This window comes from Cavia porcellus, unplaced genomic scaffold (genome assembly GCF_034190915.1).
Source record: "Cavia porcellus strain 051 isolate PalLab524CR breed Dunkin Hartley unplaced genomic scaffold, mCavPor4.1 scaffold_47, whole genome shotgun sequence".
NCBI lineage: Eukaryota > Metazoa > Chordata > Mammalia > Rodentia > Caviidae > Cavia > Cavia porcellus.
The window spans coordinates 875,489-894,820 of NW_026947530.1; positions in this window are offsets into that span (position 1 = coordinate 875,489).

The window sequence follows — 19,332 nt, forward strand, 5'->3', positions numbered from 1 at the left end:
TGGATTAGCGTTAAGTTTAGGGTTAGGGTTTGGATTAGAGTTAGGGTTAGGGTTAGAGTTAGCGTTAGGGATAGGCTTAGGGTTAGGGTTAGGGTTAATGTTAGGGTTAGGTTTAGAGTTAGGGTTAAGTTTATTGTTAGGGCTACATTTTAGAGTTAGGGGTTAGGGGTTAGGATTAGTATTAGGGTTAGTGCTAGGTAGGGTTAGGGTTAGTGTTAGGCTTGGGTTATCATAGCGTTAATGTTTGGGTTAGGGTTATGGTTAGGGTTTGAGTTTAGGGTCAGGGTTAGGGTTAGGGTTATAGTTAGGGTTAGAGGTTAGAGTTAGGGTTAGGGTTATGGTTTGAGGTTAGAGGTTAGGGTTAGCATTTCGATTAGGGGTAAGGTAAGGGTTAGGGTTTGGATTAGGGTTAGGGTTAGGTTTAGGGTTAGAGTTAGGGTTAGTGTTAGCCTTAGGGTTAGGGTTAGGGATCGGGTTAGGCTTAGCTTTAGGCTTAGGGTCAGGATTAGGGTTAGTGTTAGGGTTTGTGTTACAGTTAGGCATCATGGTTAGGGTTAGTACTAGGTTTAGTGTTAGAGTTAGGTTTAGGGTTAGGGTTAGTGGTTAGCGTTAGGGTTAGGGTTAGGGTGAGGTTGAGGGTTAGGGTGAGAGGTTAGGGTTAGTGTTAATGTTAGGGTTAGGGTTAGAGGTAAGGGTGAGGATTACGTTAGGGCTCGGTTTAGGGTTACAGTTAGGGTTAGGGTTATGGTTATGGTTAGGGTTAAGGGTAGAGCTAGACATGGTTAGAGTTAGGGTTTGGGTTAAGGTTAGGGTTATCATAGGGTTAGGGTTAGGGATAGTTTGAGGTCAGGGTTAGGGTTAGAGTTAGTGTTAAGTTTAGGGTTATTGTTAGCATAAGAGTTTATTTTTAGGGTTAGGGATAGCGTTAGAGTTTAGAGTGAGGGTTAGGATTAGGGTTAGGGTTAGGGTTAGGGTTAGGGTTAGGGTTAGGGTTAGAAGTTAGAGGTTAGGGTTCGGGTTTGGATTAGGGTTAAGGTTAGGGTTAGGGTTTGGATTAGGGTTAGGGTTAGGGTTAGAGTTAGCATTAGGGGTAGGCTTAGGGTTAGCGTTAGGCTTAATGTTAGGGTTAGGTTTAGGGTTAGGGTTAAGTTTATTGTTAGGGCTACATTTTAGAGTTAGGGGTTGTGGGTTAGGATTAGTATTAGGGTTAGTGCTAGGTAGGGTTAGGGTTAGTGTTAGGCTTGGGTTATCGTAGCGTTAATGTTTGGGTTAGGGCTATGGTTAGGGTTTGAGTTTAGGGTCAGGGTTAGGGTTAGGGTTAGGGTTATAGTTAGGGTTAGAGGTTAGAGTTAGGGTTAGGGTTATGGTTTGAGGTTAGAGGTTAGGGTTAGCATTTGGATTAGGGTTAAGGTAAGGGTTAGGGTTTGGATTAGGGTTAGGGTTAGGTTTAGGGTTAGAGTTAGGGTTAGGGTTAGGCTTAGGGTTAGGGTTAGGGATCGGGTTAGGCTTAGCTTTAGGCTTAGGGTCAGTATTAGTGTTAGTGTTAGGGTTTGGGTTACAGTTAGGCATCATGGTTAGGGTTAGTACTAGGTTTAGTGTTAGAGTTAGGTTTAGGGTTAGGGTTAGTGGTTAGCGTTAGGGTTAGGGTTAGGGTGAGGGTTAGTGTTAGGGTTAGAGGTTAGGGTTAGTGTTAATGTTAGTGTTAGGGTTAGAGGTAAGGGTGAGGATTACGTTAGGGCTCGGTTTAGGGTTACAGTTAGGGTTACGGTTATGGTTATGGTTAGGGTTAGGGGTAGAGCTAGACATGGTTAGAGTTAGGGTTTGGGTTAAGGTTAGGGTTATCATAGGGTTAGGGTTAGGGATAGTTTAAGGTCAGGGTTAGGTTTAGAGTTAGTGTTAAGTTTAGGGTTATTGTTAGCGTAAGAGTTTATTTTTAGGGTTAGGGTTAGCGTTAGAGTTTAGAGTGAGGGTTAGGATTAGGGACAGGGTTTGAGATAGGGTTCGGATTACTGTTAGGTATAGGGTTAGGCTTAGCGTTAGTTTAGGGTCAGTGTTAGGTGTTAGTGTTAGGGTTAGCGTTATGGTTAGAGATTAGTGTTAGGGTTAAGCTTAGGTTTGGGGTAAGTGTTAGGGTTAGGGGTTAGAGGTTAGGGTTAGGGTTAGGTTTAGGTTTAGGATTAGGGTTAGGGTTAGAGTTATGGTTTAGTGTTAGTGTTAGGGTTCGGTTTAGGGTTACGTTTAAGGTTAGGTTTACGGTCAGTGTTATGGTTAGTGTTAGGTTTAGGTTTAGGGTTATGGTTAGGGTTAAGGTTATGTATTAGGGTTGGGGTTAGGTTTACGGGTAGGGATTAGATTTTGGGTTATTTAGGGTTAGGGTTAGGGTTAGTGTTTATGTTTGGGTTAAGGTTAGGTTTAGTGTTAGGGGTATATGTTATGGTTATGGTTATGGTTATGGTTAGGGATAGGGTTAGGGTTAGGATTAGGTTTTGGGTTTTTGTTAGGTTTAGGGTTAGGTTTGGGGTAGGATTAGGGTTAAGGATTAGGGTTAGGATTACGGTTAGGGTTAGGCTTAGGTTGAGGGTTGGGGATTGGGTTATTTTTAGGGTTAGGATTTGGTTAACCATTAGGCGTCAGGGTTAGGTCTAGGATCAGGGTTAGGGTTAGGGTTAGGATTAGGTTTTGGTTTAGTGGTTAGCATTAGGTTTTGGATTAGGATTATGGTTATGGTTAGGTTTAGGGTTAGTGTTAGGGTTAGGGTTAGGGTTAGAGTTTAGGGTTAGGGTTAGTGTTAAGGTTAAGATTAGGGTTAGGTTTAGTGGTTAGGGTGATGGTTACCTTAGGGCTCGGTTTAGTGTTATGGTTAAGGTTAGGGTTACGGTCAGGGTTAGGGTTAGGTTTAGATTTAGGTTTAGAACTAGACAGGGTTAGTGTTAGCTTTAGAGATAAGGTAGGGTTATCCTAGTGTTAGGGTTAGGGTTAGGGTTAGGGATACGGTTACAGTTTAAGGTCAGGGATAAGGCTAGAGTTAGTGTTTGCTTTAGGGTTATTGTTAGTGTAAATGTTTAGGGTTAGGGTTAGGATTAGGGTAAGGGTTAGAGGTTTAGCTTAGGGTTAGTATTAGTGTTAGGCTTTTGGTTAGGGTTCACATTATGGTTAGGTTTACAGTTCAGGGTTAGTGTTGGGGTTAGGGTTAGGGTTAGTGTTAGGGTTAGGGTCAGTGTTAGGTATCAGTGTTAGGGTTAGCATTACAGTTAGAGGTTAATGTTAGGGTTAGGCTTAGCATTAGCGTTAGGGTTAGGGTCAGAGGTTAGTTTTAGTTTTAGTATTAAGGTTAGGGTTAGAGTTAGTGTTAGGGTTATGGTTAGGGTTAGGTTTAGGGTTAGCGTTAGGGTTAGAGATTAATGTTAGTGTTAGTGTTAGTGTTAGTTTTAGTGTTAGTGTTAGTGTTAGTGTTAGGTTTTGGTTTAGGCTTAGGTTTGGGGTTTATGGTTAGGGGTTAGAGTTTAAGTTTAGGGGTTAGGGTTAATGTTAGGTTTAGTTTTAATGTTAGGGTTAGTGTTAGGTTTAGATTTAGGGCTAGGGTTAATATTAGTTTGAGAAGTTAGGGTAAGAGTTAGGAATAGTTTTAGGGATATGATTATAGTTACGTTTAGGGGTTAGTGTTCGTGTTTGGGTTAGTGTTAGGGTTAGTGTTACAGTTGCGGTTAGGGTTAGGGTTAGGGATTAAGGATAGGGTTAGGATTAGTGTTAGGGTTAGGTGCAGGGTTAGGGTTAGAGATCGGGTTAGGGTTAGGGTTAGTGTTAGAGTTAGGGTTAGTTTTACCTTAAGTTTAGGTTAGGGTTAGAATTAGGATTAGGGTTAGAGTTAGGGTTTGGGGTTAGCGTTAGGGTTAGGGTTAGGATTATGGTTATGATTATGGTTAGGGTTAGTATTAAGGTTAGTGTTAGGGATAGATGTTAGGGTTAGAGTTAGTGTTACCGTTAGGGTTAGGGTTAGAGTTAGAGGTTTGGGTGAGGGTCAAGTTAAGGTTCGGTTTAGGTTTAAGGTTAGTGTTAGGGTTATGGTTAGGGTTAGGATTAGTGTTAGTGTTAGGGTTAGAGCTAAACAGGGTTATGGTTAGGGTTAGGGTTAAGGTTACGGTTATCATAGGGTTAGGTTTAGGGTTAGGGTTAGAGTTCAGGGTCAGGGTTACGGTTAGAGTTAGTGTTAGTGTTAGGGTTATGGTTATGGTTAGAGGTTAGGGTTTGGGTTAGGGTTAGGGTTATGGTTTGAGGTTAGGGTTAGGGTTAGGATTAGGGTTAAGGTTAGGGTTTGGATTAGGGTTAGGTTTAGGGTTAGGGTTTAGGGTTAGGGTTAGTGGTAGTGTTAGGGTTAGGTTTGGGATTAGGGTTAGTGTTGGTTAGGGTTAGTGTTAGGCTTAGGGTTAGGGTTAGCTTTAGAGGTTAGTGTTACGGTTAGGGTTAGGGTTAGGGTTAATATTAGTGTTAGAAGTAACTTTAATGTAAGAGCTAGGGTTAGGGTTAGGATAACGGTTTAGTTCAGGATTAGGGTTAGGGTTCGTGTTGGGGTTATGGTTATGGTTTGTTTTAGGGATAGCGTTAGGTTTAGGGTTAAGATTAGAGTTTAGTGTTAGGGTTAGGGTTTAGGGTGAGGTTTAATTTAGTGTTCATTTCAGGGTTATGGTTAGGGTTAGGGTTACATTTAGGGTTAGGGTTACTTTAGGGTTAGGGTTAGGGTTAAAGTAAGGTTATTGTTAGGGTAACGGGTTAGGGTTAGTGGTTATGGGTTAGGATTAGGGTTAGGGTTAGCGCTAGGCAGTGTTAGGGTTAGGGCTTATAGTTAGTGTTAGGGTTATGGATAGAGTTTAGAGTCAGTATTAGGGTTAGGGTTAGTGTTAGGGTTAGGGTTATTCTTAGGGTTAGAGGCAAGTGTTAGTGTTAGGGTTAGGGTTAGGGCCTTAAGTGAAGGTTAGGGTTAGGTTTGGATTATCGTTAGGGTTAGGGTTAGGTTTAGGGTTCGGTTTAAGGTTATGTTTAGGGTTAGCGTTTATGGTTAGGTGTTAGGTTTAAGGGTTAGCGGTTAGGGTTAATGTTAGCGTTAGTCTTAAGTTTACGGTTAGGGTTAGGGTTAGAGTTAAGTTTTGGTTTAGCGGTTAGGTTTAAGCTTAGGGATAGGGTTAGTGTTATGGTTATGGTTACGTTTAGGGGTTAGTGTTAGTGTTTGGGTTAGTGTTAGGGTTAGTGTTACGTTTGGGGTTAGGGTTAAGGTTAGGGATTAGGGTTAGGGTTAGGATTACGGTGAGGGTTAGTGTTAGGGTTAGGGTTAGGTTAAGTGTTTTGGTTAGGGTTAGGTTTTGGTTTAGGGTTACTTTTAAAGTTAGGTTTAAGGTAAGTGTTACGGTTAGTGTTAGGTTTAGGGTTAGGGTTAGGTTTCGCGATAAGTGTTGAAGTTAGGGTTAGCCTTAGAGTTAGGCTTAGGGTTTGGGTTAGGGTTAGGGTTAGGATTAGGAATAGGGTTAGGTGTTAGAGCGATGTTTAATTTAGTGTTCGGTTCAGGGTTATGATTAGGGTTAGGATTATGGTTATGGTTAGGGTTAGGGTTAGTGTTAGAGTTTAGGGAAAGGGTTACATTTAGGTTTAGGGTTAGAAGTCAGAGTTGGTGTTAGTGTTAAGGTTAGGGATTAGGGTTAGGGTTAGGATCTTGGTTAGAGTTAGGTTTAGGTTTAGAGTTAGCATTTATGGTTAGGTTTAGGTTCAGTTTTTGGGTTAGGGTAAGGATTAGGCTTAGCGTAAGGATTATCAATTAGAGTTAGGTTTAGGGTTAGTGTTAGGGTTAGGTTTAAGGGTAGGGGTTAGGGTTAGGGTTAGGGATTATGGTTAGTGTTTGCGTTAGTGTTAGGGTTAGTTTTAAGGTTGATGTTAGTGTTAGGGTTAGGGATATTGTTAATGTTAGGCTCAGGGTTAGGTTTAGGAATCGGGTTAGGCTTATGGTTAGGGTTAGGGTTAGGGTTACCGTTAGGGTTAGGGTTAGGGTTAGGATTAATGTTAGGGGTAGGGTGAGGGTAAGAGTTAGGGTTAGGGTTAGTGGTTAGGTTAGGATTAGGGTTAGGGTTAGGGTTAGTATTATGGTTATGATTAGGTTTAGCGTTAGCGTTAGGGTTAGGGTTATATATTAGTGGTAGGGTTAGGGTTAGGGTTTATGATTAGGAATAGGGATAGGTGTTAGAGTGATGTTTAATTTAGGCTTCGGTTCAGGGTTATGATGAGGGTTAGGGTTACGGTTAGCGTTAGGGTTAGTGTTAGGGTTAAGTTAAGGTTATTGTTTGGGCTACAAGTTAGGGTTAAGGGTTATGGGCTTGGATTAGGATTACTGTTAGTGCTAGACAGGTTTAGGTTTAGGGTTATCGTAGCTTTAGTGTTAGGGTTAGGGTTACGGTTAGGGATAGAGTTTAGGAACAAAGTTAGGGTTAGGGTTAGTGTTACAGTTAGGCTTATTGTTAAGGTTAGAGATTAGTGTTAGGGTTAAGGTTATGTTCAGGGTTAGGGTTAGGGTTAGTGTTAGGATTAGGGTTATTTTTAGTGTTAGAAGTCAGGGTTAGGGTTAGGGTTATGGTTAGAGGTTAGAGGTTAGGGTTAGGGTTTGGATTAGCGTTAAGTTTAGGGTTAGGGTTTGGATTAGAGTTAGGGTTAGGGTTAGAGTTAGCGTTAGGGATAGGCTTAGGGTTAGGGTTAGGGTTAATGTTAGGGTTAGGTTTAGAGTTAGGGTTAAGTTTATTGTTAGGGCTACATTTTAGAGTTAGGGGTTAGGGGTTAGGATTAGTATTAGGGTTAGTGCTAGGTAGGGTTAGGGTTAGTGTTAGGCTTGGGTTATCATAGCGTTAATGTTTGGGTTAGGGTTATGGTTAGGGTTTGAGTTTAGGGTCAGGGTTAGGGTTAGGGTTATAGTTAGGGTTAGAGGTTAGAGTTAGGGTTAGGGTTATGGTTTGAGGTTAGAGGTTAGGGTTAGCATTTCGATTAGGGGTAAGGTAAGGGTTAGGGTTTGGATTAGGGTTAGGGTTAGGTTTAGGGTTAGAGTTAGGGTTAGTGTTAGCCTTAGGGTTAGGGTTAGGGATCGGGTTAGGCTTAGCTTTAGGCTTAGGGTCAGGATTAGGGTTAGTGTTAGGGTTTGTGTTACAGTTAGGCATCATGGTTAGGGTTAGTACTAGGTTTAGTGTTAGAGTTAGGTTTAGGGTTAGGGTTAGTGGTTAGCGTTAGGGTTAGGGTTAGGGTGAGGTTGAGGGTTAGGGTGAGAGGTTAGGGTTAGTGTTAATGTTAGGGTTAGGGTTAGAGGTAAGGGTGAGGATTACGTTAGGGCTCGGTTTAGGGTTACAGTTAGGGTTAGGGTTATGGTTATGGTTAGGGTTAAGGGTAGAGCTAGACATGGTTAGAGTTAGGGTTTGGGTTAAGGTTAGGGTTATCATAGGGTTAGGGTTAGGGATAGTTTGAGGTCAGGGTTAGGGTTAGAGTTAGTGTTAAGTTTAGGGTTATTGTTAGCATAAGAGTTTATTTTTAGGGTTAGGGATAGCGTTAGAGTTTAGAGTGAGGGTTAGGATTAGGGTTAGGGTTAGGGTTAGGGTTAGGGTTAGGGTTAGGGTTAGAAGTTAGAGGTTAGGGTTCGGGTTTGGATTAGGGTTAAGGTTAGGGTTAGGGTTTGGATTAGGGTTAGGGTTAGGGTTAGAGTTAGCATTAGGGGTAGGCTTAGGGTTAGCGTTAGGCTTAATGTTAGGGTTAGGTTTAGGGTTAGGGTTAAGTTTATTGTTAGGGCTACATTTTAGAGTTAGGGGTTGTGGGTTAGGATTAGTATTAGGGTTAGTGCTAGGTAGGGTTAGGGTTAGTGTTAGGCTTGGGTTATCGTAGCGTTAATGTTTGGGTTAGGGCTATGGTTAGGGTTTGAGTTTAGGGTCAGGGTTAGGGTTAGGGTTAGGGTTATAGTTAGGGTTAGAGGTTAGAGTTAGGGTTAGGGTTATGGTTTGAGGTTAGAGGTTAGGGTTAGCATTTGGATTAGGGTTAAGGTAAGGGTTAGGGTTTGGATTAGGGTTAGGGTTAGGTTTAGGGTTAGAGTTAGGGTTAGGGTTAGGCTTAGGGTTAGGGTTAGGGATCGGGTTAGGCTTAGCTTTAGGCTTAGGGTCAGTATTAGTGTTAGTGTTAGGGTTTGGGTTACAGTTAGGCATCATGGTTAGGGTTAGTACTAGGTTTAGTGTTAGAGTTAGGTTTAGGGTTAGGGTTAGTGGTTAGCGTTAGGGTTAGGGTTAGGGTGAGGGTTAGTGTTAGGGTTAGAGGTTAGGGTTAGTGTTAATGTTAGTGTTAGGGTTAGAGGTAAGGGTGAGGATTACGTTAGGGCTCGGTTTAGGGTTACAGTTAGGGTTACGGTTATGGTTATGGTTAGGGTTAGGGGTAGAGCTAGACATGGTTAGAGTTAGGGTTTGGGTTAAGGTTAGGGTTATCATAGGGTTAGGGTTAGGGATAGTTTAAGGTCAGGGTTAGGTTTAGAGTTAGTGTTAAGTTTAGGGTTATTGTTAGCGTAAGAGTTTATTTTTAGGGTTAGGGTTAGCGTTAGAGTTTAGAGTGAGGGTTAGGATTAGGGACAGGGTTTGAGATAGGGTTCGGATTACTGTTAGGTATAGGGTTAGGCTTAGCGTTAGTTTAGGGTCAGTGTTAGGTGTTAGTGTTAGGGTTAGCGTTATGGTTAGAGATTAGTGTTAGGGTTAAGCTTAGGTTTGGGGTAAGTGTTAGGGTTAGGGGTTAGAGGTTAGGGTTAGGGTTAGGTTTAGGTTTAGGATTAGGGTTAGGGTTAGAGTTATGGTTTAGTGTTAGTGTTAGGGTTCGGTTTAGGGTTACGTTTAAGGTTAGGTTTACGGTCAGTGTTATGGTTAGTGTTAGGTTTAGGTTTAGGGTTATGGTTAGGGTTAAGGTTATGTATTAGGGTTGGGGTTAGGTTTACGGGTAGGGATTAGATTTTGGGTTATTTAGGGTTAGGGTTAGGGTTAGTGTTTATGTTTGGGTTAAGGTTAGGTTTAGTGTTAGGGGTATATGTTATGGTTATGGTTATGGTTATGGTTAGGGATAGGGTTAGGGTTAGGATTAGGTTTTGGGTTTTTGTTAGGTTTAGGGTTAGGTTTGGGGTAGGATTAGGGTTAAGGATTAGGGTTAGGATTACGGTTAGGGTTAGGCTTAGGTTTAGGGTTGGGGATTGGGTTATTTTTAGGGTTAGGATTTGGTTAACCATTAGGCGTCAGGGTTAGGTCTAGGATCAGGGTTAGGGTTAGGGTTAGGATTAGGTTTTGGTTTAGTGGTTAGCATTAGGTTTTGGATTAGGATTATGGTTATGGTTAGGTTTAGGGTTAGTGTTAGGGTTAGGGTTAGGGTTAGAGTTTAGGGTTAGGGTTAGTGTTAAGGTTAAGATTAGGGTTAGGTTTAGTGGTTAGGGTGATGGTTACCTTAGGGCTCGGTTTAGTGTTATGGTTAAGGTTAGGGTTACGGTCAGGGTTAGGGTTAGGTTTAGATTTAGGTTTAGAACTAGACAGGGTTAGTGTTAGCTTTAGAGATAAGGTAGGGTTATCCTAGTGTTAGGGTTAGGGTTAGGGTTAGGGATACGGTTACAGTTTAAGGTCAGGGATAAGGCTAGAGTTAGTGTTTGCTTTAGGGTTATTGTTAGTGTAAATGTTTAGGGTTAGGGTTAGGATTAGGGTAAGGGTTAGAGGTTTAGCTTAGGGTTAGTATTAGTGTTAGGCTTTTGGTTAGGGTTCACATTATGGTTAGGTTTACAGTTCAGGGTTAGTGTTGGGGTTAGGGTTAGGGTTAGTGTTAGGGTTAGGGTCAGTGTTAGGTATCAGTGTTAGGGTTAGCATTACAGTTAGAGGTTAATGTTAGGGTTAGGCTTAGCATTAGCGTTAGGGTTAGGGTCAGAGGTTAGTTTTAGTTTTAGTATTAAGGTTAGGGTTAGAGTTAGTGTTAGGGTTATGGTTAGGGTTAGGTTTAGGGTTAGCGTTAGGGTTAGAGATTAATGTTAGTGTTAGTGTTAGTGTTAGTTTTAGTGTTAGTGTTAGTGTTAGTGTTAGGTTTTGGTTTAGGCTTAGGTTTGGGGTTTATGGTTAGGGGTTAGAGTTTAAGTTTAGGGGTTAGGGTTAATGTTAGGTTTAGTTTTAATGTTAGGGTTAGTGTTAGGTTTAGATTTAGGGCTAGGGTTAATATTAGTTTGAGAAGTTAGGGTAAGAGTTAGGAATAGTTTTAGGGATATGATTATAGTTACGTTTAGGGGTTAGTGTTCGTGTTTGGGTTAGTGTTAGGGTTAGTGTTACAGTTGCGGTTAGGGTTAGGGTTAGGGATTAAGGATAGGGTTAGGATTAGTGTTAGGGTTAGGTGCAGGGTTAGGGTTAGAGATCGGGTTAGGGTTAGGGTTAGTGTTAGAGTTAGGGTTAGTTTTACCTTAAGTTTAGGATAGGGTTAGAATTAGGATTAGGGTTAGAGTTAGGGTTTGGGGTTAGCGTTAGGGTTAGGGTTAGGATTATGGTTATGATTATGGTTAGGGTTAGTATTAAGGTTAGTGTTAGGGATAGATGTTAGGGTTAGAGTTAGTGTTACCGTTAGGGTTAGGGTTAGAGTTAGAGGTTTGGGTGAGGGTCAAGTTAAGGTTCGGTTTAGGTTTAAGGTTAGTGTTAGGGTTATGGTTAGGGTTAGGATTAGTGTTAGTGTTAGGGTTAGAGCTAAACAGGGTTATGGTTAGGGTTAGGGTTAAGGTTACGGTTATCATAGGGTTAGGTTTAGGGTTAGGGTTAGAGTTCAGGGTCAGGGTTACGGTTAGAGTTAGTGTTAGTGTTAGGGTTATGGTTATGGTTAGAGGTTAGGGTTTGGGTTAGGGTTAGGGTTATGGTTTGAGGTTAGGGTTAGGGTTAGGATTAGGGTTAAGGTTAGGGTTTGGATTAGGGTTAGGTTTAGGGTTAGGGTTTAGGGTTAGGGTTAGTGGTAGTGTTAGGGTTAGGTTTGGGATTAGGGTTAGTGTTGGTTAGGGTTAGTGTTAGGCTTAGGGTTAGGGTTAGCTTTAGAGGTTAGTGTTACGGTTAGGGTTAGGGTTAGGGTTAATATTAGTGTTAGAAGTAACTTTAATGTAAGAGCTAGGGTTAGGGTTAGGATAACGGTTTAGTTCAGGATTAGGGTTAGGGTTCGTGTTGGGGTTATGGTTATGGTTTGTTTTAGGGATAGCGTTAGGTTTAGGGTTAAGATTAGAGTTTAGTGTTAGGGTTAGGGTTTAGGGTGAGGTTTAATTTAGTGTTCATTTCAGGGTTATGGTTAGGGTTAGGGTTACATTTAGGGTTAGGGTTACTTTAGGGTTAGGGTTAGGGTTAAAGTAAGGTTATTGTTAGGGTAACGGGTTAGGGTTAGTGGTTATGGGTTAGGATTAGGGTTAGGGTTAGCGCTAGGCAGTGTTAGGGTTAGGGCTTATAGTTAGTGTTAGGGTTATGGATAGAGTTTAGAGTCAGTATTAGGGTTAGGGTTAGTGTTAGGGTTAGGGTTATTCTTAGGGTTAGAGGCAAGTGTTAGTGTTAGGGTTAGGGTTAGGGCCTTAAGTGAAGGTTAGGGTTAGGTTTGGATTATCGTTAGGGTTAGGGTTAGGTTTAGGGTTCGGTTTAAGGTTATGTTTAGGGTTAGCGTTTATGGTTAGGTGTTAGGTTTAAGGGTTAGCGGTTAGGGTTAATGTTAGCGTTAGTCTTAAGTTTACGGTTAGGGTTAGGGTTAGAGTTAAGTTTTGGTTTAGCGGTTAGGTTTAAGCTTAGGGATAGGGTTAGTGTTATGGTTATGGTTACGTTTAGGGGTTAGTGTTAGTGTTTGGGTTAGTGTTAGGGTTAGTGTTACGTTTGGGGTTAGGGTTAAGGTTAGGGATTAGGGTTAGGGTTAGGATTACGGTGAGGGTTAGTGTTAGGGTTAGGGTTAGGTTAAGTGTTTTGGTTAGGGTTAGGTTTTGGTTTAGGGTTACTTTTAAAGTTAGGTTTAAGGTAAGTGTTACGGTTAGTGTTAGGTTTAGGGTTAGGGTTAGGTTTCGCGATAAGTGTTGAAGTTAGGGTTAGCCTTAGAGTTAGGCTTAGGGTTTGGGTTAGGGTTAGGGTTAGGATTAGGAATAGGGTTAGGTGTTAGAGCGATGTTTAATTTAGTGTTCGGTTCAGGGTTATGATTAGGGTTAGGATTATGGTTATGGTTAGGGTTAGGGTTAGTGTTAGAGTTTAGGGAAAGGGTTACATTTAGGTTTAGGGTTAGAAGTCAGAGTTGGTGTTAGTGTTAAGGTTAGGGATTAGGGTTAGGGTTAGGATCTTGGTTAGAGTTAGGTTTAGGTTTAGAGTTAGCATTTATGGTTAGGTTTAGGTTCAGTTTTTGGGTTAGGGTAAGGATTAGGCTTAGCGTAAGGATTATCAATTAGAGTTAGGTTTAGGGTTAGTGTTAGGGTTAGGTTTAAGGGTAGGGGTTAGGGTTAGGGTTAGGGATTATGGTTAGTGTTTGCGTTAGTGTTAGGGTTAGTTTTAAGGTTGATGTTAGTGTTAGGGTTAGGGATATTGTTAATGTTAGGCTCAGGGTTAGGTTTAGGAATCGGGTTAGGCTTATGGTTAGGGTTAGGGTTAGGGTTACCGTTAGGGTTAGGGTTAGGGTTAGGATTAATGTTAGGGGTAGGGTGAGGGTAAGAGTTAGGGTTAGGGTTAGTGGTTAGGTTAGGATTAGGGTTAGGGTTAGGGTTAGTATTATGGTTATGATTAGGTTTAGCGTTAGCGTTAGGGTTAGGGTTATATATTAGTGGTAGGGTTAGGGTTAGGGTTTATGATTAGGAATAGGGATAGGTGTTAGAGTGATGTTTAATTTAGGCTTCGGTTCAGGGTTATGATGAGGGTTAGGGTTACGGTTAGCGTTAGGGTTAGTGTTAGGGTTAAGTTAAGGTTATTGTTTGGGCTACAAGTTAGGGTTAAGGGTTATGGGCTTGGATTAGGATTACTGTTAGTGCTAGACAGGTTTAGGTTTAGGGTTATCGTAGCTTTAGTGTTAGGGTTAGGGTTACGGTTAGGGATAGAGTTTAGGAACAAAGTTAGGGTTAGGGTTAGTGTTACAGTTAGGCTTATTGTTAAGGTTAGAGATTAGTGTTAGGGTTAAGGTTATGTTCAGGGTTAGGGTTAGGGTTAGTGTTAGGATTAGGGTTATTTTTAGTGTTAGAAGTCAGGGTTAGGGTTAGGGTTATGGTTAGAGGTTAGAGGTTAGGGTTAGGGTTTGGATTAGCGTTAAGTTTAGGGTTAGGGTTTGGATTAGAGTTAGGGTTAGGGTTAGAGTTAGCGTTAGGGATAGGCTTAGGGTTAGGGTTAGGGTTAATGTTAGGGTTAGGTTTAGAGTTAGGGTTAAGTTTATTGTTAGGGCTACATTTTAGAGTTAGGGGTTAGGGGTTAGGATTAGTATTAGGGTTAGTGCTAGGTAGGGTTAGGGTTAGTGTTAGGCTTGGGTTATCATAGCGTTAATGTTTGGGTTAGGGTTATGGTTAGGGTTTGAGTTTAGGGTCAGGGTTAGGGTTAGGGTTATAGTTAGGGTTAGAGGTTAGAGTTAGGGTTAGGGTTATGGTTTGAGGTTAGAGGTTAGGGTTAGCATTTCGATTAGGGGTAAGGTAAGGGTTAGGGTTTGGATTAGGGTTAGGGTTAGGTTTAGGGTTAGAGTTAGGGTTAGTGTTAGCCTTAGGGTTAGGGTTAGGGATCGGGTTAGGCTTAGCTTTAGGCTTAGGGTCAGGATTAGGGTTAGTGTTAGGGTTTGTGTTACAGTTAGGCATCATGGTTAGGGTTAGTACTAGGTTTAGTGTTAGAGTTAGGTTTAGGGTTAGGGTTAGTGGTTAGCGTTAGGGTTAGGGTTAGGGTGAGGTTGAGGGTTAGGGTGAGAGGTTAGGGTTAGTGTTAATGTTAGGGTTAGGGTTAGAGGTAAGGGTGAGGATTACGTTAGGGCTCGGTTTAGGGTTACAGTTAGGGTTAGGGTTATGGTTATGGTTAGGGTTAAGGGTAGAGCTAGACATGGTTAGAGTTAGGGTTTGGGTTAAGGTTAGGGTTATCATAGGGTTAGGGTTAGGGATAGTTTGAGGTCAGGGTTAGGGTTAGAGTTAGTGTTAAGTTTAGGGTTATTGTTAGCGTAAGAGTTTATTTTTAGGGTTAGGGATAGCGTTAGAGTTTAGAGTGAGGGTTAGGATTAGGGTTAGGGTTAGGGTTAGGGTTAGGGTTAGGGTTAGGGTTAGAAGTTAGAGGTTAGGGTTCGGGTTTGGATTAGGGTTAAGGTTAGGGTTAGGGTTTGGATTAGGGTTAGGGTTAGGGTTAGAGTTAGCATTAGGGGTAGGCTTAGGGTTAGCGTTAGGCTTAATGTTAGGGTTAGGTTTAGGGTTAGGGTTAAGTTTATTGTTAGGGCTACATTTTAGAGTTAGGGGTTGTGGGTTAGGATTAGTATTAGGGTTAGTGCTAGGTAGGGTTAGGGTTAGTGTTAGGCTTGGGTTATCGTAGCGTTAATGTTTGGGTTAGGGCTATGGTTAGGGTTTGAGTTTAGGGTCAGGGTTAGGGTTAGGGTTAGGGTTATAGTTAGGGTTAGAGGTTAGAGTTAGGGTTAGGGTTATGGTTTGAGGTTAGAGGTTAGGGTTAGCATTTGGATTAGGGTTAAGGTAAGGGTTAGGGTTTGGATTAGGGTTAGGGTTAGGTTTAGGGTTAGAGTTAGGGTTAGGGTTAGGCTTAGGGTTAGGGTTAGGGATCGGGTTAGGCTTAGCTTTAGGCTTAGGGTCAGTATTAGTGTTAGTGTTAGGGTTTGGGTTACAGTTAGGCATCATGGTTAGGGTTAGTACTAGGTTTAGTGTTAGAGTTAGGTTTAGGGTTAGGGTTAGTGGTTAGCGTTAGGGTTAGGGTTAGGGTGAGGGTTAGTGTTAGGGTTAGAGGTTAGGGTTAGTGTTAATGTTAGTGTTAGGGTTAGAGGTAAGGGTGAGGATTACGTTAGGGCTCGGTTTAGGGTTACAGTTAGGGTTACGGTTATGGTTATGGTTAGGGTTAGGGGTAGAGCTAGACATGGTTAGAGTTAGGGTTTGGGTTAAGGTTAGGGTTATCATAGGGTTAGGGTTAGGGATAGTTTAAGGTCAGGGTTAGGTTTAGAGTTAGTGTTAAGTTTAGGGTTATTGTTAGCGTAAGAGTTTATTTTTAGGGTTAGGGTTAGCGTTAGAGTTTAGAGTGAGGGTTAGGATTAGGGACAGGGTTTGAGATAGGGTTCGGATTACTGTTAGGTATAGGGTTAGGCTTAGCGTTAGTTTAGGGTCAGTGTTAGGTGTTAGTGTTAGGGTTAGCGTTATGGTTAGAGATTAGTGTTAGGGTTAAGCTTAGGTTTGGGGTAAGTGTTAGGGTTAGGGGTTAGAGGTTAGGGTTAGGGTTAGGTTTAGGTTTAGGATTAGGGTTAGGGTTAGAGTTATGGTTTAGTGTTAGTGTTAGGGTTCGGTTTAGGGTTACGTTTAAGGTTAGGTTTACGGTCAGTGTTATGGTTAGTGTTAGGTTTAGGTTTAGGGTTATGGTTAGGGTTAAGGTTATGTATTAGGGTTGGGGTTAGGTTTACGGGTAGGGATTAGATTTTGGGTTATTTAGGGTTAGGGTTAGGGTTAGTGTTTATGTTTGGGTTAAGGTTAGGTTTAGTGTTAGGGGTATATGTTATGGTTATGGTTATGGTTATGGTTAGGGATAGGGTTAGGGTTAGGATTAGGTTTTGGGTTTTTGTTAGGTTTAGGGTTAGGTTTGGGGTAGGATTAGGGTTAAGGATTAGGGTTAGGATTACGGTTAGGGTTAGGCTTAGGTTTAGGGTTGGGGATTGGGTTATTTTTAGGGTTAGGATTTGGTTAACCATTAGGCGTCAGGGTTAGGTCTAGGGTCAGGGTTAGGGTTAGGGTTAGGATTAGGTTTTGGTTTAGTGGTTAGCATTAGGTTTTGGATTAGGATTATGGTTATGGTTAGGTTTAGGGTTAGTGTTAGGGTTAGGGTTAGGGTTAGAGTTTAGGGTTAGGGTTAGTGTTAAGGTTAAGATTAGGGTTAGGGTTAGTGGTTAGGGTGATGGTTACCTTAGGGCTCGGTTTAGTGTTATGGTTAAGGTTAGGGTTACGGTCAGGGTTAGGGTTAGGTTTAGATTTAGGTTTAGAACTAGACAGGGTTAGTGTTAGCTTTAGAGATAAGGTAGGGTTATCCTAGTGTTAGGGTTAGGGTTAGGGTTAGGGATACGGTTACAGTTTAAGGTCAGGGATAAGGCTAGAGTTAGTGTTTGCTTTAGGGTTATTGTTAGTGTAAATGTTTAGGGTTAGGGTTAGGATTAGGGTAAGGGTTAGAGGTTTAGCTTAGGGTTAGTATTAGTGTTAGGGTTTTGGTTAGGGTTCACATTATGGTTAGGTTTACAGTTCAGGGTTAGTGTTGGGGTTAGGGTTAGGGTTAGTGTTAGGGTTAGGGTCAGTGTTAGGTATCAGTGTTAGGGTTAGCATTACAGTTAGAGGTTAATGTTAGGGTTAGGCTTAGCATTAGCGTTAGGGTTAGGGTCAGAGGTTAGTTTTAGGTTTAGTATTAAGGTTAGGGTTAGAGTTAGTGTTAGGGTTATGGTTAGGGTTAGGTTTAGGGTTAGCGTTAGGGTTAGAGATTAATGTTAGTGTTAGTGTTAGTGTTAGTGTTAGTGTTAGTGTTAGTGTTAGGTTTTGGGTTAGGCTTAGGTTTGGGGTTTATGGTTAGGGGTTAGAGTTTAAGTTTAGGGGTTAGGGTTAATGTTAGGTTTAGTTTTAATGTTAGGGTTAGTGTTAGGTTTAGATTTAGGGCTAGGGTTAATATTAGTTTGAGAAGTTAGGGTAAGAGTTAGGAATAGTTTTAGGGATATGATTATAGTTACGTTTAGGGGTTAGTGTTCGTGTTTGGGTTAGTGTTAGGGTTAGTGTTACAGTTGCGGTTAGGGTTAGGGTTAGGGATTAAGGATAGGGTTAGGATTAGTGTTAGGGTTAGGTGCAGGGTTAGGGTTAGAGATCGGGTTAGGGTTAGGGTTAGTGTTAGAGTTAGGGTTAGTTTTACCTTAAGTTTAGGTTAGGGTTAGAATTAGGATTAGGGTTAGAGTTAGGGTTTGGGGTTAGCGTTAGGGTTAGGGTTAGGGTTATGGTTATGATTATGGTTAGGGTTAGTATTAAGGTTAGTGTTAGGGATAGATGTTAGGGTTAGAGTTAGTGTTACCGTTAGGGTTAGGGTTAGAGTTAGAGGTTTGGGTGAGGGTCAAGTTAAGGTTCGGTTTAGGTTTAAGGTTAGTGTTAGGGTTATGGTTAGGGTTAGGATTAGTGTTAGTGTTAGGGTTAGAGCTAAACAGGGTTATGGTTAGGGTTAGGGTTAAGGTTACGGTTATCATAGGGTTAGGTTTAGGGTTAGGGTTAGAGTTCAGGGTCAGGGTTACGGTTAGAGTTAGTGTTAGTGTTAGGGTTATGGTTATGGTTAGAGGTTAGGGTTTGGGTTAGGGTTAGGGTTATGGTTTGAGGTTAGGGTTAGGGTTAGGATTAGGGTTAAGGTTAGGGTTTGGATTAGGGTTAGGTTTAGGGTTAGGGTTTAGGGTTAGGGTTAGTGGTAGTGTTAGGGTTAGGTTTGGGATTAGGGTTAGTGTTGGTTAGGGTTAGTGTTAGGCTTAGGGTTAGGGTTAGCTTTAGAGGTTAGTGTTACGGTTAGGGTTAGGGTTAGGGTTAATATTAGTGTTAGAAGTAAGGTTAATGTAAGAGCTAGGGTTAGGGTTAGGATAACGGTTTAGTTCAGGATTAGGGTTAGGGTTCGTGTTGGGGTTATGGTTATGGTTTGTTTTAGGGATAGCGTTAGGTTTAGGGTTAAGATTAGAGTTTAGTGTTAGGGTTAGGGTTTAGGGTGAGGTTTAATTTAGTGTTCATTTCAGGGTTATGGTTAGGGTTAGGGTTACATTTAGGGTTAGGGTTACTTTAGGGTTAGGGTTAGGGTTAAAGTAAGGTTATTGTTAGGGTAACGGGTTAGGGTTAGTGGTTATGGGTTAGGATTAGGGTTAGGGTTAGCGCTAGGCAGTGTTAGGGTTAGGGCTTATAGTTAGTGTTAGGGTTAGGGATAGAGTTTAGAGTCAGTATTAGGGTTAGGGTTAGTGTTAGGGTTAGGGTTATTCTTAGGGTTAGAGGCAAGTGTTAGTGTTAGGGTTAGGGTTAGGGCCTTAAGTGAAGGTTAGGGTTAGGTTTGGATTATCGTTAGGGTTAGGGTTAGGTTTAGGGTTCGGTTTAGGGTTATGTTTAGGGTTAGCGTTTATGGTTACGTGTTAGGTTTAAGGGTTAGCGGTTAGGATTAATGTTAGCGTTAGTCTTAAGTTACGGTTAGGGTTAGGGTTAGAGTTAAGTTTTGGTTTAGCGGTTAGGTTTAAGCTTAGGGATAGGGTTAGTGTTATGGTTATGGTTACGTTTAGGGGTTAGTGTTAGTGTTTGGGTTAGTGTTAGGGTTAGTGTTACGTTTGGGGTTAGGGTTAAGGTTAGGGATTAGGGTTAGGGTTAGGATTACGGTGAGGGTTAGTGTTAGGGTTAGGGTTAGGTTAAGTGTTTTGGTTAGGGTTAGGTTTTGGTTTAGGGTTACATTTAAAGTTAGGTTTAAGGTAAGTGTTACGGTTAGTGTTAGGTTTAGGGTTAGGGTTAGGTTTCGCGATAAGTGTTGAAGTTAGGGTTAGCCTTAGAGTTAGGCTTAGGGTTTGGGTTAGGGTTAGGGTTAGGATTAGGAATAGGGTTAGGTGTTAGAGCGATGTTTAATTTAGTGTTCGGTTCAGGGTTATGATTAGGGTTAGGATTATGGTTATGGTTAGGGTTAGGGTTAGTGTTAGAGTTTAGGGAAAGGGTTACATTTAGGTTTAGGGTTAGAAGTCAGAGTTGGTGTTAGTGTTAAGGTTAGGGATTAGGGTTAGGGTTAGGATCTTGGTTAGAGTTAGGTTTAGGTTTAGAGTTAGCATTTATGGTTAGGTTTAGGTTCAGTTTTTGGGTTAGGGTAAGGATTAGGCTTAGCGTAAGGATTATCAATTAGAGTTAGGTTTAGGGTTAGTGTTAGGGTTAGGTTTAAGGGTAGGGGTTAGGGTTAGGGTTAGGGATTATGGTTAGTGTTTGCGTTAGTGTTAGGGTTAGTTTTAAGGTTGATGTTAGTGTTAGGGTTAGGGATATTGTTAATGTTAGGCTCAGGGTTAGGTTTAGGAATCGGGTTAGGCTTATGGTTAGGGTTAGGGTTAGGGTTACCGTTAGGGTTAGGGTTAGGGTTAGGGTTAGGATTAATGTTAGGG